Below are 14576 nucleotides of genomic sequence, written 5' to 3' on the forward strand. Positions count from 1 at the left end.
GAGGTGGTTCACAGTGATCTTTGGTGAAGACTGCTGCTGTACAATCAAGTTCTTGGAGAAAGATATGATCTTAAAACCCTCTTTTTAGAAGTGCATGCTTTAGTTTCTACCAAAATTAGTGAATTTGAATGCTTATAGATCCTTGATACGTCTGCTGCATGTTATTTAAATCTTACACTTTCTCACGTTCTTTGAAGAGTATTTGGCTTATGAATTGAAGAACGCCTTGTGGTGGTATTTATAGGCCAAAGGAAATGATCATTATCATCTTTACCAAGCCTTCAATGCAAGACACCTCCTACTCTTGAAGTATTTGCACAATGTTTTGCCACCACCTAATCCCTTGACATTCACCTACTCTTATGCCACACACCTACTTGTGTTGTCTTCCTCATGCATAAGACTTCCTTTGCATGAAACTTAATTCGTCCAGCTTCTACTAACTCAAGTCTAACCATCTCTCGGTACAACCATTTGTTTAGATGAGCTCATCAGTCTTGCATAATGCAAGTGATAACTTGTAGACATACAAGTTATTTTTGCGCTTAAGTTGGAACAACTAAGGTTTTAAATGATAAATTCTCCTCATTTTTAGAAGAAACGCATGGATTTATTCAAACATTAGCAAACGCATACAACAAAAGTTTTATTACTAAATATCACGGCACTAACGCATTGTATTGCAGGATTTCAACGTAAGAATTAACGCTAACGCATTAGACAAGTGCCATAGGAAAAGTTCTAACGCATGGGCCATGCGTCAGAGGGAGTTCAACGCAGAGAAGATACATTGATCTAGGCTGATTGTGTCACATCACCACTTGCAAGTATGGGCACCTGCAGCAGGAAACGTCTGAAAAGCTTCCAAGCAGCAAGCGACATTTGAAAAGCTTCCGAGAGTCAGGTGGCTAACCAGGGCATGGACTTTAATGCTGACCAGGACATGGACTTTAATGCTGCCTATTCACCAAATGGATGTGACCAATGCCTATAAATAGATGAAGTCCTTCCAGAGTTAAGAAGTTAGGGAAATTATCAAGAGCCTTACTCTCTGTATATTGTTGTCATAATCCTAGTTCTGTAGAGGTTGTGCTGTGGTGCTAGACGATTAGAAGGGTTGAGAACCACCACCACCGCTGGTCAGGGAGCGGAGGAAGCTAATATTGAGAAAGACACTTCATCCAATTCCTAAACAAGTGATTGTACACAACGAGATTGAGAAGAAATATAAGAGATTGTATTCTTTGGCTTGACTCAGTTTCCTTCCTCTCATTTATCACTTTCATTCCATTTGATTAAATATTTCTTTTGTAAAGACTCTCTGTTTCTTTATAAAATTTATGTTTGATCCATCATACTTGCCATTGTTTATTTCTTGTTTATGTTGAATGCATTAATACTTTATGCACAACGTCATTCTAAAGCTCAAGCCAACTTGACAAATTGGTAAAAGCATCTTTAACTTAGATTGTTCGAAAGAATAACTAAGCTGCATTAAGTAGGACGTCTAGTACAGCTAGAGATAGACTTATTGGTGTCTATTGCATTTTGTGTTAGACGCATGCGTCCTAGAGATAGGCTTTGTATGTTATTCGCATTGAGAAATGTTGAACAAAGTCTAACGCATAAACAAAAGATAAGCAAAGCATCCCATCTCATTCACATCACATCCTAGTTGTGTACACTCATCTTAGACCGACGCGTCCACTTACCTTGAACTACATTTTCGCATGATCCATCATTCACCACTCAACACTTTTGTATCTTCTTGCACAGGCACAACAATTTAGTGTAAATAATACATTTCTCACATTCAATTAGGAAAACCTCTACAGTAGATACAATGCAAGGTCTACGTTTGGTTAACTAAATCCCTGTGTTCGACCTTGGACTTACCAGGAACCTAAATTAGATTTATACTTGGTCTGGTCTAGGAAAACTTAAACGTCATTAGTAGGAGTTGTGTGCATCTGTGCATATATCTAACGCCCCAATGCATTATAACCACTTAAATGCATCAAAGCATAAACGCACCACTTGTACTTAGAATTTATTTTTCCAATTTATTTTATACAATACAACTTCTAGAGCAAATCACGATAGCAACGAACAAGTTTTTAGCGTCGTTGCCGGGGATTCAGAAACAAGAACTAACCAGAAATTTTGTTTGTATCTGTTGTAGGAACACTTCAGTCGAGGGAGTATTACAAACTATGCCTAAGCTTGTGAACGTTTATGAGCAAGGAGAGCACTCCTGAATTCAGATACGACCCCAAGATTGAAAGGACCTTCCGGCGTAGGAATCGATCTAACAGTCGTTGAAGGTTAAGGCAGCAATTTCTCAGACAACAGAACAGGCAACGAGCAATGGTGAAAGAACAAGCAAATCATCAACTAGCTCATGCTGTACAAAATCCAATCCTGATGGCGAATAGTAGCATGCGTACCATGAGGGAGTACGCGTCCCTTGTACTGTATGATTTCTCTCCAAGAATCTTATACCCAACGCCGGATGGAACCAGGTTCGAGATGAAATCTGTTATGCTCCAAATGCTCCAAACTGTTGGACAATTTGGGGGTGGTCATGGTGAAGATCCTCACACCCACATGAAGCGTTTCCTGGAAATGTGTAATTCATTTGTGATTCCCACCCCAGAGGCGATTAGGTTGTCCTTGTTTCCCTATTCTTTGCGTGATGACGCAAAACAATGGGTGAGTTCACTAGAGCCTGGTGAAATCACCACCTGGGGGAAGTTGGTGGAAAAATTTATGCAAAAATACTTCCCACCTACCACTAACGTGAGGAGGCGTCGAGAGATTATGATCTTTGAACCAGAAGATGCTGAGACCTTAAACGCTGCATGGGAGCGTTTTAAGGGTTTGGTCAAGAATTGCCCGAACCATGGACTACCTTTAACTATCCAAATGGTGACGTTTTATGGAAGACTGAATAGAGGATTGGCAGCAGACGCAGCAGCAGCTGGTGGACTTATGGACAAATCTTACACTGAGGCTAAGGAGATACTAGACCGCATTGCTAAACACAATATGGAATGGGTGGATGATACGTATAATGGAAGAGTTGACAGGAAGAAGAGATCTCAGAACGTTAATTCTATCGATTCCAACGCAATAGCCACATTTCTGCTTAAGTGGCTACGATGACTAGCCTTCTACAGAATATAACGCTGGGAAACGCATCAAATCAGTAGAAGGTGAATTAGGTAGAGGCATTTGAGCAGCCCATGGTTAGCTGTGTGGGCTGTGGAGATCCTCACTCCTATGCTGAATGTCCACAAAACCCTCAGTCAGTATGCTTCATCAAAAAAAACTCATTCTATAATACATATAACCCTGGATGGAGAAACCATCCGAATTTTTCTTGGACAGGAGGAAATAATCAGCAGCACCATCGAGGGACGAACCATCAGCAAAGGAATGGACCGCCACCTGCATTTTAACAAACTCATCAGCAACATCAACAACCCTTTAATAGAGGAGGACAGGCGTCGAGCTTAGGATCTCCGCTTGAGAACCTATTGAAGGAGTACATAGCCTAGAATGACGCGTTGCTGAAAATTCAGGCGTCATCTATCAGAAACCTGGAAATCCAGATAGAGCAAATAGCGAGCGAGTTGAAAAGCAGGCAACCTGGAGTTCTACCTAGCAATACTGAAACACCTGGGAACAATAATGGAAAGGAGTAATGTCACGCGGTGACGTTGTGAAGTGGAAGAGCTCTTGAAGAAAGAAGAATGAATCCAAGAAATAGCAGTCCTTTGAAAGAACGCATCACACGTTCAATAGATCAGGAAGAAAGAATGCTCGAGATTACGAGCCATTCAAAACCCAGTACGTCTAACGCGGGAAAGCCTGAGGTGACTTTGAACGCACCATTCCCTAGTCGTCCTAAAGCAGCTGTATATCAACATTCCACTTATAGAGGCTTTGGAGCAGATACCAACATATGTCAAATTTTTTAAGGACATTTTGACAAAGAAGAGAAGAGTCAGCGAGAAGGAAGTAATAACGCTAACGTAGGAGTGTAATGCATTAGTAAACAACAATCTACCAAAGAAGCAGAAGAACCCTGGGAGCTTCACAGTTCCTTATTCGATAGGAGGATTGGATGTGAGTCATGCGTTATGCGATCTAGAAGCCAGCATTAATCTCATGCCACTTTCAATTTTTAAGAAATTGGGGATTGACGAAGCACAACCTACTTTTGTTACTCTTCAGCTTGTTGATAGAACAATTAAGTACCCAGAAGGGAAGATTGAAGACGTTCTGGTGAAGGTTGACAATCTCATATTCCCAGCAGACTTTATTATCTTGGACTTTGAAGCAGATAGGGAGGTACCAATTATCCTTGGATGCCCCTTCTTAGCTACCGGGAAAGTTTTAATTGACGTGTATAAAGGCGAATTAACTATGCACATGGACAATGAGGAGGTGAAGTTTAATGTGCTCAATGCATTAAAGTTCCTAGATAGTGAAGATTGTCAACTAAACAGTATTGAGTTGCCTGAAGAAGAGAATCATGTATGTGAGGTCCTCGCGTTGGAGGAGAACCTGAAAGAATTAGAGCCGCCAAGTCTGAGTGAGCGATGGACAAAACCAACGCGTCCATCACTTGAAGAACCACCAGAACTCGAGTTGAAACAGTTACCTAGACACTTGAAATATGCATTCCTCGGAACCAACAACACTTTACCTGTGATCATTTCTGCAAATCTTACAAAGCCTAATGAGCAATCTCTCTTGCAGATGCTGAAAAAGCACAAGCGTGCAATAGGCTGGATGCTTGCAGATATCCGTGGCATTAGTCCATCTTATTGCATGCATAAGATTAGGCTGGAACAAGGGAAGTTGGGGTCAATCGAGCCTCAAAGAAGGTTGAACCCATAATGAAAGAAGTGGTTAAGAAAGAAATTCTAAAATGGTTAGACGCGGGAGTTATTTATCCTATATTCGACTGTAGCTGGGTAAGTCTAGTCCAATGCGTTCCCAAGAAAGGGGGAACGACCGTGATAGTCAACAACAAATATTGAACTCATACCCTTGAGGACTGTCACGGGCGGGCGCATCTGTATGGATTATAGGAAACTCAACGCAGCAACTAAGAAAGACCACTTCCCCATTCCTTTCATCGATCAAATGCTTGACAGACTTGCGGGCAAAGAATTTTATTGTTTTCTAGATGGATACTCTGGTTACAACCAAATTCTGATAGATCCGGAAGATCAGGAGAAGACTACGTTTACTTGTCCCTTTGGAACATTTGCATTCAGACGCATGCCCTTTGGGCTGTGTAACGCACTTAGGACATTTCAAAGATGTATGATGGCTATCTTCTCTGACTTCCTAGAAAAGACCGTTGAAGTCTTCATGGACAATTTTTCAATCTTTGGAGACTCATTTCAGTCATGCCTAGATAATTTGGAGGCCGTCCTCACTTGATGCGAGGAAACAAACTTGGTGCTAAATTGGGAGAAATGTCACTTCATAGTGATTGAATGAATTGTCTTAGGTCACAAAGTATCTAAGGCTGGCTTGGAAGTAGATTAATAGATGTCATAGCAAAACTTCCACCACCATCGAATGTTAAAACTTTACGAAGTTTTCTAGGGCATGCTGGCTTCTATAGACGGTTCGTTAGAGGTTTCTCTCAGATTGCACGACCTTTGAGCGCATTACTAGAGGCGAACCGACCCTATGACTTTAATGAAGACTGCACTGACGCATTTGAAGCCTTGAAGTATGCGTTGATGATAGCACCAGTACTGATAGCACCGGACTGAACGCAGCACTTTATTCCCATGTGCGATGCAAGTGATGTGGCAGTAGGAACAATGTTAGGGCAAAAGAAGGGTAATTTGATACACCCCATCTCCTATGCATCCAAAACATTAAATGATTCTCAGGAACACTACACCATTACTGAAAAAGAAATTTTGGCTGTAGTGTTTGGTATTGAAAAGTTTTAGTCTTACTTAGTTGGTGCGTCAGCCACCATATACATCGACCACTCAACCATAAAATTCCTAATGAGCAAAAAGGACGCGAATCCAAGGTTGATAAGATGGGTGTTATTGCTACAGGAGTTTGATATTGATATCCAGGATAGAAAGGGAACAGAAAATCAGGTGGCTGACCACCTGTCCAGGCTAGAGAATCAAGAAATGCAAGCCCAAGAAAGTGAAATCAAGGACGCATTTCCTGATGAAAGCCTGTTTAGAGTTGAAGGCAGGGAACCTTGGTATGCGGACATAGTCAATTATTTAACCACCAAGCAATTCCCTTAAACTTCAACTCTTAGCAAAAGAAACAGTTAATTCATGACAACAAGTTTTATTTTTCGGATGAACCGTTTCTATATAAACAAGGCCCTGACTCCATAATGCATCGATATGTTCCGAAGGAGGAGACACAATGCATATTAGTTGAGTGTCATGACTCTTCGTACGGAGGGCATTTCGGTGGGCAAAGAACTGTAGTGAAAGTCCTTCAAAGCGGATACTTTTGGCCCACCCTCTTTAAAGACGCGAGGGAGTTTGTTCGAAAATGTGACCCCTGTCAACGCACCAGGAATATTTCTTTAAGGGACGTAATGCCCTTGAACAATATTCTCAAAGTTGAACTATTTGATGTTTGGGGCATAGATTTTATAGGACCTTTTCCCCTATCCTGTGGCCAACAGTACATCCTGCTTGCAGTAGATTATGTATCTAAGTGGGTAGAAGTAGTAGCCTGTGCTAGGAATGATGCGTCCATTGTATCTAAGTTTCTTACCAGAAACATCTTTACACGCTATGGAACGCCAAGAGCCCTGATAAGCGACAAAGGTATGCACTTCATTAATCGCATCATTTCTAAATTACTTGCAGAATACAATGTCAAGCACAAGATCGCCACTGCTTACCACCCATAAACAAATGATCAAGCAGAAGTATCAAATCGAGAAATCAAGTCTATCCTAGAGAAAGTCGTCAATGCAATGCGAAAGGATTGGACACAGAGACTGGATGAAGCACTCTGAGCTACAGGTCTACTTATAAAACCCCTATAGGTATGTCTCCATACTCTCTTGTATTTGGAAAAGCCTGTCATTTACCTTTAGAGTTGAAGCACAAGGCGTTTTAAGCAGTTAAGAAGTTAAACATGAACTTAGACACCACGGGTGCTCAATGCAAACTTCAGCTGAACGAGCTCGAGGAGTGGCAATTGAACGCGTACAAGAACAACAAGTTGTACAAAGAAAAGACAAAGCGTTGGCATGAACAACACTTTAGTAAGAAAGAACTTGTTGTTGGCCAAAAAGTTTTATTGTTCAATTCATATTTGCGTTTGTTTCTAGGAAAATTAAAATCCAGGTAGTTAGGACCCTTTATCATTAAGACAATCTTCCCATATGGAGCTGTGGAAATAACACGAGAAGATGGCACCAACGCATTCAAAGTAAATGGCCAAAGAGTGAAGCCTTACTTTGAAGATGGACTGGAATGCCAAAAGTCATCTCTCGCACTATGCGAAGCCAGTTGAGGCCCCCGTCAAAGTATCCCTGTGTTTGCATCGCCATATATTCCAGGGACACTTCCTTTATCCTTGTCTTTTTGCATTCTGTATTTTACGATGTGTTTGAGTTTGCTGAGTTATTTGTTTGGTTGTTTTAAGATTAATTTTTCTTTGCTTTTACTTTTATAAAAATTGAAAACTTGTTTATTTTTCTTTAAAAGTTATGTATGATCAAGTTGGGAATAACGGACGCGTTAGACGCAAGTCTAACGCATGGCCCAGTTGAAGGGACGTGTTTTGAGAACACAAAAACACTCAAGTATTTAGATAACCAAGATGTCCCTTCAGCTTTACATTTATTACAGACGTCAGGCGCTGCCTGACGTTAGCCACTAACCCTCTCTCAACCTATAAAATGAACCAACGATTCAAAGCCTTCTTCTTCTTCATTTTCACTCTCGAGCTCTCTGAAACAAAAAAAAAATGAAAAAAACCTAACGTCTCCGTCTCCCTCGCTTCCGATTCGCTCGAGCTTCTTCGGCCACAATTTCGCCCGCCTCAGATAGCCAGAACTAGACCATGAGCTTTGGGAACGACTCACCGGTAAGCTCCTATTCTTCGTCCTCTGTTTCGATTTCACCTTCCCCGAGCCAACCACCTCATTCACCCATCCTCATATGTTCCCCTGGAATGCCTCATACCCTAGTGGGCACCCCTCTATTTACTCCACCCATACCACCCTCTGACAGTCCTGCGTCAGAGAGCAATCTTGAAAAGTTGGCAGAATTGGCTCGATTGGACGAGCAAGAGGTTTTTGGTGCGATCTTGGCATCCCTCAATCAAAGCCAAGAGGAAGAGCAAGTGATGCGTTCAAACCCACCTAACGCATCATTGAGTTAGACGAAGTGGAGCGGTATGCTATGATTCTTGAAGAGGAATTAGAAGAAGAAGAAAGGGAAGAAGAAAATAGAGAAGGGAGAATTGGCCCTGATGCGTCTCAACCACGCCCATCCGACGCGATGAAGGGCCTTTAAAATAAAAAAGAGTAACAAGAACAAGAAGATTGATATTGGAGGAAGAAAAAGATGAGCAATCTGCATCCGGACCTAAGGGTGCAACGCATGAAAACAGCTCAAAGCACGATGCACTAGAGCAAGAATTGGAGGACTACCAGCCTGCAAGGCAAGGGCAAAGGAAGACGGATCTCCAAAGGGAATTGGAGAATGAATTGAGAGAATTGGAAAGGGAAGCAAAAGAGCATGCAGCAGGAAAATGCAAGTTAACCGATGCATTACCTAAGAAGACCTCAGGAAGAAAGCGTCAATTTAGTGACATACTCGTAGAAAAGAGCTTATTTCCCTGACGTCACCCATTGCCAATTTACATAACTGAGACAATAAACGCATTGGGGAGGAATCAGTTCTGCGTTGGGCACACCTGTATTTGGCCCAACCTCGTCCACATGTTCTACAATAGTGAGTTTGATACGGAGAAGAACACAACTTTTATTGATGGGGTGTTAGTGTGTTTCTCAGCTGACAAAATAAACGAAGTGTTCAACATTGACAGTAATCCAGACGCGGAAGGAAATCGCATCTTGGAGCAGCCTATGCCAAGCCAATTAGAAGATGCGTTAAGGACGATAGCCAAACCTAGAAGCAAATGGCAAACATCGAGAAACGGGGCAAAAATGTTAGCTTCCAAGAATTTAACTCCAAACGCGAATTTGTGGTATTACTTGATCAAACGGAGCATCATGCCTACAACGCATGATGAGACATTATCAAAGGAACACGTCCTGGCTACCTATTACATCATGCAGTGCATCCCTTTGAACGTTGGAAGAATTATAAGGGATCGGATCAAAGCCATCAAGACTAAGCCACGAGGGCAACTCTACTTTTCATGGCTGATTTGTGCACTATGTGAACGTGGGGGTATCCCTCTGAGGGATGATCATGAAGATATCGATGGCTTGATAGACATAAAGTTAGTAAGGCATTTATCGCAGATTGCCGCATCAACTTGCCTTACCTACCAAGGAAGTGGCAATCAAGCCTCAATCATCCAAACGGGCCCCCAAAAGAAGACGCGTCTAGTTTGTTGAACACAGCGATGAAGCTTCAGAGCACGAAGAACATGAAGCTGAGCTTGAACTTCCGGTTGAAGAAGCACAACCACCCCTTAATCTTACTTTCCATGACTCACCATTGGCCCCGCCAGAAGGGAGTCCTGATCAAACGCACCAAGAACCAACTCATATAGATCAGGACATCCCTTATTCCCTTCCTTCGCCCCAACCAAGTCCAATTCCCAACTTTGTGCCTCCTTCAATAATTTTTGAGCCAACTGGGCTAGGGTCAAGCAGCGCAGCAAATTTTAAAGACCCAGTTGGAAGAAATGAAGAACCAACACCACCTCAATGTAGTGCAGACTTAGAAGAGTTGAAAACTTTTATCAGTGATCAGCTCAGACCACTGGTCGCGTCTATCAAAGGTCTTTAGCAACAGAATCGGGTTCTAAGGGATTATCTAAGGCAGAAAATAAGACGGGTGCAAGACCAATTTGTTTACACAACGCAATACATCAATCAGGTCTTGGTTGGAATGTTTGCTCTGCCTCCACTACCTGCCCATCTTAGAAACCCCTTGTGTTTTATGGATGAAGACCCTGAGGAAGAACGCAGATGACGCGCCAGCACAATAGAGTTTTGGTGTGTTCGGTTATTTTTGTATTTTGATTTAATTGTTCTTTTGTATCTGCTTGACTTGTTTGTTTACTTCATGTGAATTTATGAAAATGAATGAGAAATTCCTATCATTTTGTTCCTTGCGTTTGACCTTGGCATACTTGATTTTTGTTCTTTAGATATTTTCTAAGTGTTATGCTCTACCTTTCCTCAATGATATCAACTATATGAAATCTATAAGTATAGAGTAGGCGTTAGGAAAATCAACAAGGCCTAAAATTCTCTAAAAAGGTTATGTCTACTTTCTAACACGTGCAAGCTTTAAGTCTTAAACTCCTTTCACACTCTCAAAGCCTTTTTGAAATTTTGTTTCTCTTTTAGCAATGAGGATTTAGCTTGTCTCCAAATTTGGGATGAGTATAGCTCATCTCCAAATTTGGGGATGAGAGAAATCCGAGTTAAGACGCATCAAACGAATACATCATAAAGAAAAAGGGAAAAAATAAGAAAAATATTAAACGCGACTCCTCTGTCATTACTTCAAAAGAAAAACCTTAAAATGGCATGAGTTTAGTTGGAATAGGCACTTAGCCGTAGTTGGATGCTCGCATGACACCTGTGGGGGCAAGCCAAAACGAAGTTAAGTCTCCTAGACCAATGCGTCCTATAAAACTCCTCTATCTAGTCTGAAGAAATTATATCTTGAAATGCATGAATATTAGATATGAGTTTAGTTGTGAAGGGTTCTCACCCGTAGTTGGATGCTCGCATGACACCCGTGGGGGCAAGTTCATAATTTTCTTTTCTTTTTATCTGGAATTTATTGTAAAAAGAGCATCTAACGCATTGCTGGTTTAGAAAAAAAAAAGGAATGTTTTGAGAGATGAAAGGAGTTGTGATAAAAGGCCTGCTGCACCTGAAACTAAACATTAGTCCTTTTAAGAAAAGAGTCAATATGAGTTATATTTTCCAAACTCTTATCTCAAGCTTATGACTGAATATGATGAGAGGCGAACTCTGCACACTTAAGACAAAGGAGATAATGAAGAATTATTTTGGAATGCTTGAGGACAAACATTGTTCAAATTTGGGGGTTGTGATAACTTGTAGAAATACAAGTTATTTTTGCTCTTAAGTTGGAACAACTAAGATTTTTAATGATAAATTCTCCTCATTTTTAGAAGAAACACATGGATTTATTCAAACATTAGCAAACGCATACAAAAGAAGTTTTATTACTAAATATCGCGGCACTAACGCATTGTATTGCAGGATTTCAACACGAGAATTAATGCTAACGCATTAGACAAGTGCCGCAGGAAAAGCCCTAACGCATGGGCCATGCGTCGGAGGGAGTTTAATGCAGAGAAGATACATTGATCTAGGCTGATTGTATCACATCACCACTTGCAAGTATGGGCACCTGTAGCAGGCTTCGTCTGAAAAGCTTCCAAGTAGCAGGCGGCATCTGAAAAGCTTCCGAGAGTCAAGCGGCTAACCAGGGCATGGACTTTAATGATGACCAGGACATGGACTTTAATGCTGCCCATTCACCAAGTGGACATGACCAACGCCTATAAATAGATGAAGTCTCTCCAGAGTTAAGAAGTTGGGGAAATTATCAAGAGCCTTACTCTCTATATATTGTAGTCATAATCCTAGTTCTGTAGAGGCTGTGTTGTGGTGCTAGACGATCAGAAGGGTTGAGAACCACCACCACTGTCTGTCAGGGAGGAAGCTAATCTTGAGAAAGACACTTCATCCAATTCCTAAACAAGTGATTGTAGACAACGAGATTGAGCCAAAGAAATACAAGAGATTGTATTCTTTGGCTTGACTTAGTTTCCTTCCTCTCATTTATCACTTTCATTCCATTTGATTAAATATTTCTTTTGTAAAGACTCTCTATTTCTTTATAAACTTCATATGTTTGATCCATCATACTTGCCATTGTTTATTTCTTGTTTATGTTGAATGCATTAATACTTTATGCACAACTTCATTTTAAAGCTCAAGCCAACTTGACAAATTGGTAAAAGCATCTTTAACTTAGATTGTTCGAAAGAATAACTAAGCTGTATTAAGTAGGATGCCTAGTACAGCTAGAGATAGACTTACTGGTGTCTATTGCATTTTGTGTTAGACGCATGCATCCTAGAGATAGGCTTTTTATGTTATTCGTGTTGAGAAATGTTGAACAAAGTCTAACGCATAAACAAAAGATAAGCAAACCATCCCATCTCATTCACATCACATCCTAGTTGATTACACTCATCTTAGACCAACGCGTCCACTTATCTTAAACATCATTTTCGCATGATCCATCATTCACCACTCAACTATTTTGTATCTTCTTGCACAGGCACAACAATTTAGTGTAAATAATACATTTCTCACATTCATTTAGGAAAACCTCTACAGTAGATACAACGCAAGGTCTGCGTTTGGTTAACTGAATCCCTGAGTTCGACCCTGGACTTACCAGGAATCTAAATTAGATTTATACTTTGGGTCTGGTCTAGGAAAACTTGAACGTCATTAGTAGGAGTTGTGTGCATCTGTGCATATATCTAACGCCCCAATGCGTTACAACCACTGAAACGCATCAAAGCATAAACGGACCACTTGTACTTAGAACTTATTTTTCCAATTTATTTTATACAATACACTCCTAGAGCAAATCACGATAGCAATGAACAGCAAGCCTCAGCACCGCTCCATCGTGAAGTTCTTGCATCCATCGCTTAGCTCCCACGCCCCATCGTGTAGCTCAAGTAAATGATCTCGCGCATAGCCTATTGCTTAACTGCCATGCTCATTGTTTAGCACTGATGCCTTATCATCTAACACATCCGCTTATTGCATAGCGTCATCACCCAGCGTCTATGTCTATTGCACAACGCCCATCGCTTAGTATTCTGCCTATCGTGTAGTGCATCTATTCATCGTGTAGCACCATCATGTAGTCTATCGCCCAGTGCCCATTCATCGTCTAGCATCTACGCTCATCGTCTCACGCCCGCTCAACGCTTAACGCTATCATCTAGTGCTGTCGTCTAGCTTCTACGCATATCGTCTAGTGTTCACACTTATCTTGTAGCTCTATTGTTTAGTGCCACCCAAAGCTACACGATCGTCTAGCGCATCGCTCATTTGCTATACGATCGCCTACCTTGCCGCTTATTTGCCACACGATTACCTACCTCATCGTTTATTTTCTACACGATCACCTACCTCATTGTTTAGAGCTGCTCATTTGCTACACGGTCGTCTGCCTAGCGCCTTGTGCTCAACATCTCGCTCTCTTCGCTCTCACTCACGCATTCTCAACGCATTAGCTTCTTTAGGCAACGACTCGACCAATCATGAGTTCAACCTCACAAGTTCACACATGATTGCCCACAACTTCATACTATACTTAGCCTTATCTCATGCGTTAATACCAAATGCATGGTTCCTTTTGACTTCACACTAAGCCAAATTCCATTAGTAGAGGCTTAACTCCAAACTACTCAAGGAAAATCTATTTAACGGTTAGAAATTTCCTTCTCTCCAACTTAGGATTTAACTTTCACTTAGTTAATTCCTTTAATTATCTACTTAAGTAGGAAAAATGGAAATTCGGGTTTCACATTTTCTTCCCCCTTAAGAAAATTTCGTGCTTGAAATTTACTCGAACTAACTCTGGTTTAAGATTTCACAACAACCACTGCTGTAAACTTTTAACCTTTTCTGTTACCACGCTTCCACTGCTACTCTGATATTAACTCCTTATTTTGTCAGCGATACTTCTCCTAGCCATCTCTTAGCTAGTCATTGAACCAAACTATCTACAATAGCTTTTCAATCTCAAACTCTAAATGAGAATAATTTAATTCATTCTTACCTTCCTTGGTAGGTCTTCAAGTAGCGTTGTGAGTTCCAGCTCCGGTCGCCTGCTAGGTCCTGCCACTTTTGCTGTTCTTCTTAGTCTACTTTGGCTAATTCTTAGGTTTCTCTTTAAACCTTTACTCTACCACACTTCCCTCTAGTTTTACTGAACTCAAACGTTAGGTTTTCTAACTCAACCCTTCGGTTTCCAAGAACTTATGATTTGATACCAAACTGGTATCAACTATTCTTCATCTTTCCCATAAACTTATGCTCTGATACAAAGCTATCACACCTCGCTCTGAGCCCGAGGAGAGGTGTGAGGGACTGCAGATACCACCCTTTTGTGATACCTACTACCCATCTCTACCTTACTACACTCAGTAAATTTTAAGTCAAGGAGATGAACAACAATTGATTGAGTAGGACCATTTTATTACAACAATGTAACGTTTATACAACTCCAAGACTTAACTACAAAGTTTACAAGAACAACTCTTAA

At 41.0% G+C, this 14576-nt stretch overlaps 1 non-coding gene across 1 annotated transcript; it reads right to left on the bottom strand.

The window, feature by feature from the left end:
* Positions 1-2805: 2805 nt before the first annotated feature.
* Positions 2806-2909, bottom strand: LOC150035323 (small nucleolar RNA R71). The gene has a single exon (XR_016530402.1). It is a non-coding gene; the product is annotated as a small nucleolar RNA R71 (small nucleolar RNA).
* Positions 2910-14576: the final 11667 nt, after the last annotated feature.

Source organism: Benincasa hispida, chromosome 6, assembly GCF_027475165.1.
Source record: "Benincasa hispida cultivar pf3 chromosome 6, pf3_genome.v1.1, whole genome shotgun sequence".
NCBI lineage: Eukaryota > Viridiplantae > Streptophyta > Magnoliopsida > Cucurbitales > Cucurbitaceae > Benincasa > Benincasa hispida.